At 38.7% G+C, this 12,310-nt stretch overlaps 1 protein-coding gene across 5 annotated transcripts in view; it reads right to left on the bottom strand.

Moving 5' to 3' along the window:
• The window catches only part of CTNNA2 (catenin alpha 2), a 1,116,872-nt gene extending 1,104,771 nt beyond the window's left edge, over window positions 1-12,101 (bottom strand). For all 5 annotated transcript variants that reach the window (XM_023251808.2, XM_023251809.2, XM_023251810.2 and 2 more), the window contains exon 1: window positions 11,988-12,101. The gene's annotated coding sequence lies outside the window, so the exon portion shown is untranslated. The remainder of the gene's footprint in view (window positions 1-11,987) is intronic.
• Between the last annotated feature and the right edge of the window lie 209 nt (window positions 12,102-12,310).

Here is a 12,310-nt window from a genome sequence, read left to right as displayed (position 1 = left end):
GTATGTTTAGTTTAAAAACCCAAACACAAAATTATATATACCTATGATCTCAGGTATGCTTTAAAAAGACCTCTGCATGATAAACTCAGATATACTCATAGTAGGGGTGGGGGTTGGGGTGAGGGAGAAACCTTGAAATTTACCAAATGTTCATTGGATAGTTGTTGGACTGCAATCATTTTTATTTTCAAGTGTCTTTTTTCTGTTTATTTTCTAGATGTTCAGCAATGGGCATGCACTACTGCAAGTGTAAAAGATAAAATGTGTTGTTTCTGAACTAATGTATCTTCTGTTATTACATCCTTGACATACCTTGATACAGATAATGCCAAAATGTTTCTCTACTCCCAGCCTGGCTCTCCCCTTCACGCCAGGCCAGTCCCACTTCTCAGCTGCTTACTGAGCAGTTATCAGCCTCCCAGCTTCTGTTCTCCTGGATATGACTCCACCTCTGCCCCTGCTGTGCTCATTGATCCCACCTTCCTGCTGGCTCAGCCCTGTCCCAGTTCCCAGACCGAGGCAGGACTGAAATAAAAAGTACTAATACAAGGTCATCCCCTCCTCCATCTCTCTCCCATCCATTACTAGACCCACTTGTTTCTGATTCTGAGTCCACCTGGACTTCTGGCCCATGCCGCTGTGGAGTCGGTATCACATTGCACGACATCTCTATCGTATTCTTTCTGGTATTAAACGGTTCAGGTACTTTTCACCCCTGCTAGATTGTCAACTCATAAGGTCAAGTGCTCTATCATACTTTTATGTAGATCCAGGGCTGTGTCCTCGAAAACAGTGGTTTTAATAACTTGTAAGAAAGTATTTGATGAATGACTGCTACATTTGTTTAACCAGAAATCTGTAGCATTTGTTTAAAGATAGAAAGAGTTCAGAGACCTAATTCAACAGCTTGCATTTATTAAGAAACTAATGGGGGCCCAAGATTGAAATAGGGAAATATTAGAACAAAATGAAGGTATGGCTTCTATTCTTGACACAGAATCTAAAGTGGGTTGACAACACCTATAAAAAAAAAGGAGAGAATAATTACTGTTTTAGCTTCTGCCTTAACAAGCAAAACATGAAAATCCTCTTGCCTGAGGTCCTGATTTCACAGATGGGCAAACTGCAATCGAGTTTGCCTGCCTGGATTCCAGACTACTGCCAGCAGTGACTTTCACCTCCTGTCCCAACTCTATGGGCCCCCGTGTGCCTGGCTCTGCTTGTCACTATGCATGTGCTTGCCTACTTTGAATTATCCCCCTGGATCTAGATTCTTTCTTCCTCTAATTCATGCTGTGCATTAGGATTTAAATTTCTTCCCTCTTTTTTTTTTTTTTTTTTTTTTTTTTGCTAGGGTACCCTTTGTCACCTGTTTCTGCACATGTTCCCACAATAATAGACTATGGCGACAATCCTAGCTTTTCTCTTCAACCTCCTTCCCATAAAATGAATATCACGGCAGGCATCTAAATAAAATTCAAACAACACTGCTGCTTGCTTACCCAACATTCGTTTCCCTTTCCTTTTTCTTGACAGAACTGCCATTCAGTACATCTCTCCCCTTCATTTCCTACACACAGCCTAGCACTTCAGAGAAAGCCTATCTCATCTGAGCTGGGAGATCCTGATTAGCCTAAACTAGGAACATGCTATTCCCTTTCTCTTTGCTGCTGAGGGCATTGGGGATGGCCATGTGATCCAGTACTGGACAGTGAGATAAGAGATAAGGGAGGACTTTTGGCAAAGGTTTCCTCATTTTTCTGGAAGGCACACTGCTGCTGCATGATGGTGGGCTTAGAACTGCAGTAGCCGTCATGCTGCTGGCTGACGATGAGGTCTAGACACAGAGGGGCAGAGTCCAGGGAAGAGAGGGAAAGCCAAGCCGAGGCCTGACACCTAGACCTTCCCATCCTTCAGGTTTCTTGCTACTTTGGCAAATCTTTTTGAATGTATTCTCTTTCCTCTGCTGCCAGCTTGCTTGGAGTAGATAGCACAAAACCCAAAACCATATACCAGCAGTTCTGTTTTCTTTTTCAAAGAATAACTTTAAAATGGGAATTTGAATTGATGGATATTTGGGTTATTTTTAGTTTGAAGCTATTATGAATAAAGCTGCTGTTGATGTTCATGTAAGAGTCTTTCTGCCATGTTTTCATTTCACCTGGGAGTGGAACGCCTGGATTGGGTGGTAAAAGCATTTTTAACATTAGGAGAAATGGCCAAACTGTTTCCCAAAGTGTTGGATTCCCATGAGCAATGTATGAGTGCCTCAGACACCTCACATCTTCTCCAAAACTTGACATTATCAGTCTTTTTACATTTAGCCATTCTAGTGTTTGTACGGTGGTCTTGTGTTGTGCTTTTTAAAATTTCATTATTTAGGAGCACCTGGGTGGCTCAATCAGTTGAGCATCTGACCTCGGCTCAGGTCATGATCTCACTGTTTGTGAGGTCGAGCCCGCTTAGGGTTCTGTGCTGACAGCTCAGAGCCTGGAGGCTGCTTCGGATTCTGTTTCTCCCTCTCTCTCTGCGCCTCCCCCACTCATGCTCTGTCTCTGTTTCAAAAATAAAATAAACATTAAAAATAAATAAATAAATAAATAAATAAATAAATAAATAAAATTTCATTATTTGGGGCAAATAATGGAGTTGAACACCTTTCACATCTTCATTGGCCATTTGTATATTTTCTTTTGTGAAATATATCTTCAAATATTTTGTCCATTTTTTTCATTGGATTGTTTGTTCTCTTATTGAGATGCTAGAGTCCTATGTACACTTAGGACAATTAGTCCTTTATCCAATATATAGAGATACAGATAGAAATACACAGATATAGCAAATCTTGTGTTTTTGAAAAGTTTTTTTTTATTTTGATAACATCTAATTTATGTTTTTTTTAATACTTAGTGCTTTTTGAGTCTTAAGACATTACTGCCTAACCACAAATCACAAAGATTTTCTCAAATGTTTTCTTCTACAAGTTTATATATTCAAAGCCATAGAGAAATCTCAAAAACATTATGCTCAATAAAAGATGGAGACAATAATGACTACACATTCTCTGATTCCATCTATATCCATTCCTAGAACAGGAAAAACTAATCAACAGAGAAATAACAGATCAAGCAGAATGGAACTTTTTAGTGTAATGGAAACAGTATATATCTTGACTGCAGTGGTGGTTACAAAGGTATATTTGTCAATGCACAACCACACTTAAAATGAGTACACTTTGGAGAATAGACTCCAGAAATACACTCATATATACATGGTCAATTAATCTTCGACAAAGGAAGAATATACAATGGGGGAAAAGATAATCTCCTCAATAAATAAATAGTCACATGCAAAAGAATGAAACTGGACCATTTTTGTATACCAGATACAAATGTAAACTCAAAATGGATCAAATACTTAACTATAAGACCAGAAACCATAACACTCCTGAAAAAAACATAGGCAGTAAGCTCTTAGACATTAGTCTGAGCAATATTTTTTGGATCTGTCTCCTTAGATGAGTACAACAAAAACAAAAATAAGCAAGGGCACCTGGGTGGCTCAGTAGGTTGAGCGTCCAACTCTTGATCTTGACTCAGATCTCAGGGTTCATGAGATCAAGCCCCATATCGGGCTCTCTACTGGCAGCGCGGAGCCTGCTTGGGATTCTCTGTCTCCTCACCCTCTGCCCCTCCCCTGCTTGCACTCTCACTCTCAAAATAAATAAATATTTAAAAACCAACAAAAATAGGGGTGCCTGGGTGGCTTGGTCGGTTAAGCGTACAACTTCGGCTCAGGTCATGATCTCACGGTCCGTGAGTTCAAGCCCCGCGTCAGGCTCTGTGCTGACTGCTCAGAGCCTGGAGCCTGTTTCAGATTCTGTGTCTCCCTCTCTCTCTGCCCCTCCCCTGTTCACGCTCTGTCTCTCTCTGTCTCAAAAATAAATAAAAACATTAAAAAAAATTTTTTTTAAAAAACCAACAAAAATAAACAAATGGGATTACATCAAAATAAGAAGCTTTTGCTAATTACAGAATACCATCAAAAAAAAAAAAAAAGAAAAAGCAGCCTACTCAGAGAAGATATCTGCAAATAATATAATTGATAAGGGGTTAATATCCAAAATTTATAAGAAACTCACACAATTCAATATCAAACAAACAATCCAATTTAAAAATGGGCAGAAGACCTGAACAGACATTTTTTTCTCCAAACAAGACATACAAATGGCCAATAAACACGTGAAAAGATGCTCAACATCATTAATCATTAGGAAAATGCAAATCAAAACCACAATGAGGTATCACTTCACACCTGTCAGAATGACTGCTGTCCAAAAGACAAGCAATAACAAGTGTTGATGAGAATGTAGAGAAAAGGCAACTCTCATTCACTATTGTTGGGAATGGAAAATGGTACAGCCACTATGGAAACAGTACAGAGGTTCCTCAAAAAATTAAAAGTAGAACTAGCAAGTGATCCAGCAATTCCCCTTCTGGGTATTTATACAAAGAAACTGAAAGCACTAACTTGAAAAGATATATGCACCCCTATGTTCACTGGAGCATTATTTATAATAGTCAAGACATGGGAGCAGTTTAAGTGTCCATCAAGAGACAAACGGATAAAGAAGATATGGCACTCACACAGGTGTATGTACACACACGTGCGTGTGCACACACATATGCACACACACACATGTGACAACATGGGTGGACCTAGAGGGTGTTATGTCAGGTGAAATAAATTAGATAAAGAAAGACAAATACCATATGGTTTCACTTATATGTGAAATCCAAAAAACTAAACAAATAAACAAACAAAACAAAATAGAAACACAGATTCATAAATATGGTGTTTGCCAGAGGTGAAGGGATGGGAAAAATAAGGAAAGGGGATTAAAAGGTACAAACTTCTAATTATAAAACAAAACACAAGGATACAATGTACAGCATGGGGAATATATTTAACAACTTTGCTTGGTGACAGACAGTAGCTAGATTTGACATGGTTATCACTTTGTAATAAATATAAATGAATCATTATGTTGTATACCTGAAACCAATGTTGTATGCCAACTACACTTCAATAAAAGAAAAAAAATGGATATATTATACAGAAAACATACCTCAACAAATTTTATTTTAGAAATTTTAAAGGGAATTTGGTAAAATTCTGATGACCATAGAGTCCTATGGAATAGGATTTAGGCAGTAAGCAGGACTTCACTGTGCCTGAAGCAAAACTACTAACCTCAGAGCATATACAATGTTTTAGATAAATATCACCTTATTCTTTTTTTTTTATTTTTTTTTAATTTTTTTTCAACGTTTTTTATTTATTTTTGGGACAGAGAGAGACAGAGCATGAACGGGGGAGGGGCAGAGAGAGAGGGAGACACAGAATCGGAAACAGGCTCCAGGCTCCGAGCCATCAGCCCAGAGCCTGACGCGGGGCTCGAACTCACGGACTGCGAGATCGTGACCTGGCTGAAGTCGGACGCTTAACCGACTGCGCCACCCAGGCGCCCCAAATATCACCTTATTCTAAATGTGTTAATGTCATAGAATCTTTCAGAGACATTGGCATTACTCAAACAAGTCCACCATACAACGGGCTAGTCCCTGAATGGAGGTAGCAACTGACACATGCCTTCAGGCCAGGAAGGGTTTTTAAAAAGGAGAGAGAGGAAAGGATGGAAAGGTAAGAAAGAGAAATGTGTTGTAGTTCTCCCTTAGCCCAGAGACTCTGTGAAGCTAAATTTGCAATTTTCTTGGGAAAGAGAAAGCATATGCCACTGAAGATGAAGGTTTTTCTCATGTAGCAGCAGTTTATGTTTCAAAAGAAAAAAACAAATGGGACACAGTAAGAAACAAATCATTACGCCTTGAAATTTTAAGGGAAACTCACAGGTAGTTATTATAGAATTTTATAGCTAGAAAGCACTCTATATATCATATAGAGTCAAAACCACTTAAAATAAAGATTAAATAAATAAGCCTTGGAGAGTGTGAGGCTTGTTTAGTCATATAACTAGTTAGTTGGTTGAAAACCTAGAGGAAGAACTGAGGTGTCCTGGTGCCTGATTCAGTGCTTTTATAAAATTACAATCTCTAGCCCAATGCTCTGCACACAGCAGATATTTAGAAAAACAAAAACAAACAAAAAAACTTACTGAATAAATTCATGCTAGGTAATAGGATAAAAAATACAAAGAGAGTGTAAGTGAATAGAGAGATAAATTTAGACGCAAACATTTTCCCCAACAAGTTCTGTATATATTTCTTTATGCCAATTCTGCATATTATAGGGGGAAAAACATAATTTGTGGAATTACGCTGGCAGGTATCAATGCCTGAAGAAAGAAAATGAAGACCAGCGGTAAACTCTCAAGAACTGTAAGATGTCCTTTCCTAGCAATAACTGAGGACAATTAGCTCTTCCTGAGATAGGTGAGGGGCATTTCTACCTTTTTACTGAAAGATGGATTAATGATGTTTAACAACAGTTTCCAGGCCTTATTGAATTTACAATAAACTTGAGTGAGTGTATTTGCACCAAATCTTTGTCTAATCACAATTAAAATCAAATGAGAATGTCAGCTCCTTTGGTCAAGCATGGAGTCACTACAGTTTCTGGTTAGGCTGTGGGAGACCTGACATATCTCCATCAGGAGTTCATGGTTTTGGCTGTGAAACATCAAAATGCTATTAAAAAAAAAAGATCTTGGATTTACTGCAGATACGTAATAAACAACATAACCCCAGTTTACACAACATTAATATATTAGAAGTGTCCTGTTAATTTTTCTATTATGGTTCTATAGTCCATAGGATCTTTTAAAATTATTTATTTTACCTCAATCCTGGTGGCATGTCCATTATTTTAAGGTGGGAATGTTGGAACAAGTTAGGATATTACTTGATCTTGATCCCAATCAGGCAGTTCCCACAGGTGCTATATTACTTAGTTCCCCCCCCCCAAAAAAAAAGCATAAAATACCAAGATACTGAGAAATAGCAAAATAATGGAAAGCCAACATTTGATTTTATGTACATGTTTTTTCAGCTATGATCTAGTTTTAAAGAATGTTAACTGAAATATATTTGTGTGTGTATACTTTAAAACAAGTAAAACATGGATTTAATCAGCATGACAGGAAAAATACAGAAAACCCTTAGTTGAACAGGAAATATTAATTTTTCAGCTCCATAGATGAAACAAAATTAATTCATTTTATCTTATCCTGACTCTACCTCTCCATTTGGTCACCACCTTAACATATAGGGAAGAAAATTGCTTATTTTATTCCTGTTAATGCACACTGTCTTCACAACTGAAAAACAATAGTCTACGAGTTGTACATGCAGATACAGCTTGTAAATAAAATGGAACAAAAGCCCTATAAAATTAAGCTTTATAAAATCAGACTATCACTGGTGTTTTTTAATAATATGTTACAGGTAATAATCTCAAAAAGTTGTTGAATGCATATTTTGTGGTTGAGTTAGAATTCATCTCCAAGGTAAAAATTCACTTATGAGGAAAATAAAAATGTCTAAAAGTAAAGTGTGTCAAAAATCACTAGTGCTTTAATACGGAACTGCCTAGAAGTAATATATTTGAAAATGTTTTATTCAGATATGCTGAATCTTTAAAACAACAGAATATTGAGGAAAATCTCAAAATAGAAAAATGCTACAGTCTATGGTCTGTTAAACTGCTAACTTTAACATTCATGTTTCTTATAAAATAATTTTCATGTGACCATTTTCAGTAATATTAAAACTATAAAAAATAAATATAAGAAGAGTATTTTACTATTTTAGAGAAAGCAAATTGTGTCAATGGATTAAAATGGATGAAACATGAAAACCATAAAGATGAACACTAACATTTTTTTAACTTGCAGGTAAAATTTTCTGAAAACCCTTTTTTCCAATAAGATAATATAATTCATATCACTGATGCTGTTGGATAATTGTTTCGTGGATATATGTTTCAAAATAGTTAATAAACACCTGTCAAAAATAAAAGTGTACCAACAGACGTAGCCAGTAAGAAACTGGCATCCCATCCTATGCAGACATTTAACTTGCCTAGTGCACACACACATTCCCAACAGACCCCCTGTTGTCATCAGAGCTTAGTCTCCCCGTAAAATACTTGGAATAGCATAATCCATACAGGATCATTAATAATCTTGAACACCAAAAAAAGGGAGGAAGGGGGATTGCTGTTATTAGGAAAAGTCAACAATAAAATAAAAATAAAGTTCCTGGAAATATAATTACCCTAAAATTACCTGCTTCATGTGTGTCAACATAAAATAATCCTGGTTATTATTTTCCAAGCTACAGTCCTGGAATATTCCTGGGTTAAGTCAAAACAAGAGAGAGTTGTGATAATCACAATATTGAACCTTTGTTGTTTAGAAAGGTCAAGTTTACTCTCTGCCTTGAAAGAAAAGAGATGAAAAAAAAAAAAAACCAGTCTGGGTCCTCACCTTGACACCAACCTAAGATTCAGTGTCTTGGGATGGGGATGGGGCTTTGGGTGAGAACTAATACAAAACCCCTGGGTAGCTAAACATTCTGTCATAAAATAGATCCTACACTACAACAAGTTGTCTTATCCTAAGTGTTAGCGTAATTACCCTGACTATATAAGTGTAACACCTTTTAATACCCTCACCAGTATGCCAAATATTCCACTAAGGAGTCTTCCCAAACACACCTTGCTGCTTCTTCGCTTTCTGCTTTTGTTCCAGCTCTGGTACCCACACTGCATGAAATCCTTCTCAGGAATACCCGTCCAAGCTCCAGAACTACCGGTGAATACAATCTTTCCCTGGCTACATAAACATCTGTCCTGTTTGCAATTCCTCACTTACTTTCTCTTCACTCTTTTCTAGTACATAATCATATATCGTCTTATTTTAAAACCATTTATTCTAATTACAATAATGCTTACCCAATATATACATTATTTGTACTAAGTACTGTGCTTAACATATTTAACCCTTAAAGCAATCCCATGAACCAGAGTCTACCAAGGTAGACAACACTCTCTACTACTTAAATAAAGCATGCACTCAAATCTAAAGCTCTCTCCAAAGACCTTATTCTTTGACATTGTGAAATATGACCTCATGCAAATGCCTGCTCTCCTCTACTAGACTGTAAGCTAAGGTCAAAGACAGTGGTGTCATTTACTTCTTTCCAATACCTCACATCACTTAGCATATGGTTGGGCAGGTTTTAAGAGCTCTGAGTGAGGGAGGCACACAGAATATACCCATAATATTTCCTACAGTGTCCATTAAATGTTCTGTTGGGTCTTTATCTGTACCATACATTCTTAAAGGTCCAGTCAACTAAAGGCAGAAGCTTCCAGAAATGAAATTCTTAATAGGAAGTCTCTAACTGTAAACTGGATTTTGGTCAGAGTAGCAGGTTGCTTTTTGAAGACACTAGTTTCTCTTCTATTTTATATGTTATTAATTTTACTCATCTGTCTCAAAATCTTGCTGTAAACAGATGTCATTTTATCTTCTATTCTTTAATAAGCTACCATATTTTGTTTTCACTAAGTGGACAAATGTTTACAAAGGAGACAAATAAATGGTACCTTTCTTTCCATAGTAAGAACAGTATTGAAAACTGAGACATAACACCCACGTCATTCTATGTAGCAAAACTGCAATAAGGAAAGAGCAGGACTGACTGAGGGGCCTTCTCCACTGCACACTCATGAGTAGGAAGCCCCACAAAGAAAGAGCAGTAGAGATGCTGGAAGGGGAAAAAGTCATTTGAGAGTAAATTAGGATAAAACTAACTTATGTTATTCATATACAATTACTACCAAAGCCTTTCACTAACTTCACAGCATTCCAGGAAAAGGAACAACAATGATACAAGAAACACCCCTATCTACAATTGTGTTCACTTTTAAGTTATGTCACCACTCAAAAACAGATAGGGTTGACTGCAATTCTGCATCAGGATGTTGGTAACACTGATAATTCAACCAAGCTTCTGCCACATGTCTTAAGAATCAGCCAAGTCATTAATGGAATTACATTCCTACCAAAGGGAGTTGAGGCAGAGGGTAGGTCCATCATTCCTAATAACACCTACTTTCCCAAAACTGATTCAGATGATTAACTGTAACAGTTCTTCATCAAATCAGCACTCAATCACTTTGCAAGGTAATTCTCTTCATCTCAACTCCTACTTTTACATGCCCATAAAATGCAAAAATGCATATTGCACTACTGACATATAATAATTTAAATAAAAAGAAAAAAATCAATCATTTGCTCCCTGCATCGCATCTTACTGGCAGCTTCACTGAATCCATGTGAATTCAATCCCTCCCCACACACTCATTAAACTTAAAATATTGCTATTCCATGGATATTAAGGTTTTGGGGTTTTGTTAGTTTTTTAAAGGAGCATAGATATTACAAAATACAAGATTCTAAATACTCCATTTCTGATTTATACTTTCACTGTTTTTGGAGCTTTCTGAAATGATGAATACACTAAACATTCTGAGGCATGGTTGTCCCACCATGTATAAATAAACTTTTCAGCCACAATACTTGCAAAAAGGAAGTCTGAAAAATTACTATTGATATATATAATGGAAGGAGTTAGAGTGCAAGCTAAATAAACCAAAGTGAAATATACCATTTAGTGAAACTAAGTGGTACAAAACCAATTGAAATTTTAAATTGTTAATAATGGTCCCGGAGCTAATTCAACTTTTCCATTGTTGTAAACCATAAACAGAACTACACAGTATGTTTCTTTTCAAAGATCTTTACAGTTCCTGTAAGATGGATGAGAAAGGCTAAGAGTATCTGTTCAAGGCTCTAATGCACCTAATGCTTTTAAAATGGTATATTTATAAGCCTGCTCATTACTCATTACTCCAAAACTATTCATTGTCCTCCTTTAGAAGTTAAGCCATAATGAACAAAAGTGTATCCTTCCATTCTTCTGCTCCCTGTTTTCCCAGATCTATCTACCTTAGTGTTCTGTATGTTGACCAAAACATTCCATAAATAATGCTATGGTGCACACACATTAAAGTTTAGAGAGTTTCTGCTTTTGAAGGAGATAGTGACAGAACTAAGGATACACAGGTTCAATTCCAAGACAAATATTAGGCGGGTGGTTTGAAAATATCCATCAAAAGAGGCCTAGGGGAAAAGGATACAAGCGTCCACTGCCACCACCCTTCCTCTCCCCTCCCCTCTTCCTCTCTTGTTCTCTTCCTCTCTTCTCTTCTTTCCTTGTGGCTTCTCACAGAGACCATCAAAGCGGGGAAAGCTGCTAATTTAAAATTAGTGAGACACATACTGGGAATATGTAACTCCCAGGAGGAAAAAAGAAACTGCTAAAAAGGGGTGTGGGGGGTTGTTGGCAACATGTTTAAGTGACAATCTTCCCCACCCCCACCCTAATACTGCACAAATCCACAGATTCTTTCCAGACCCTCTTCTCTTTCCAGGTCCCAGTACTCTAACCAACTTGACCCTTAATCCGAATAATTTAGGGACCTGCAGGGCATCCGCTGTGCAAGAGTGTATCTCTCGGTATATGTGCCCAATTTTCTGGAAGCCCCTGAATCCGGACAGTTGTAGCAAGCAAGGGATCTCCCACCGGGTAAGGGGTGAAGAAAGGGGGGAAGAGATGGAGTCAACAGGAAAGGATGCAGAGCAGAGCTTGAGGGCGAGTGGCTGAAAGGAAGACAGGGAAGAAAGAAAGGGTGGGAAGGAAGTGGGGCTGGGAGAGAGGAAGAAAGGGATGAAAGAAAGGCTGGAAGAGAGAAAGGAGGGGAGAGGAGAGAGGGATGTTGGGAAGGATGAGGGCGGGAGGGTTGGGGAGCGGGGAGGGAGGGGAGGATGGAGAGGATGGGAGGGAGGTAGGGAGGGAGGGAGGCAGGCAAGGATGGAGGATGCTCTGCCCAGGACTCACCTCTGTGGGTCGGTGGGAGTTTCTCGCCTCCTCCTCTTTTTCGCCCGTTCCCAACAGCTGGAGGGGTAATCACAGAAGGGACTGGAGAGGCGGCGGCGGGGACGAGGGCAGCAGCTGCTGCAGCCGCCTCTGGCCGAGGTGCGGTGCCTCCTGCTCCGCCCGCCAGCCCGGGTCTCCGCCTTACTCAGGGCTGGAAGCGAAGCCGCTCCCCCCTCCCCCCGCCCGCCCCGCGTCCTGCCCAAGCGCGAGCGGCAGCGGCCCGGATCGCCGCTAGGGGAGACGGGCAGTGCGCAGGCGCGGCCGCTTGCTTGCTGGCGCGCCCC

The sequence above is a fragment of the Felis catus genome, chromosome A3 (assembly GCF_018350175.1).
Source record: "Felis catus isolate Fca126 chromosome A3, F.catus_Fca126_mat1.0, whole genome shotgun sequence".
NCBI lineage: Eukaryota > Metazoa > Chordata > Mammalia > Carnivora > Felidae > Felis > Felis catus.
Note: the sequence above shows the minus strand (reverse complement) of the source record. Positions and strands in the feature narration are given on the sequence as shown.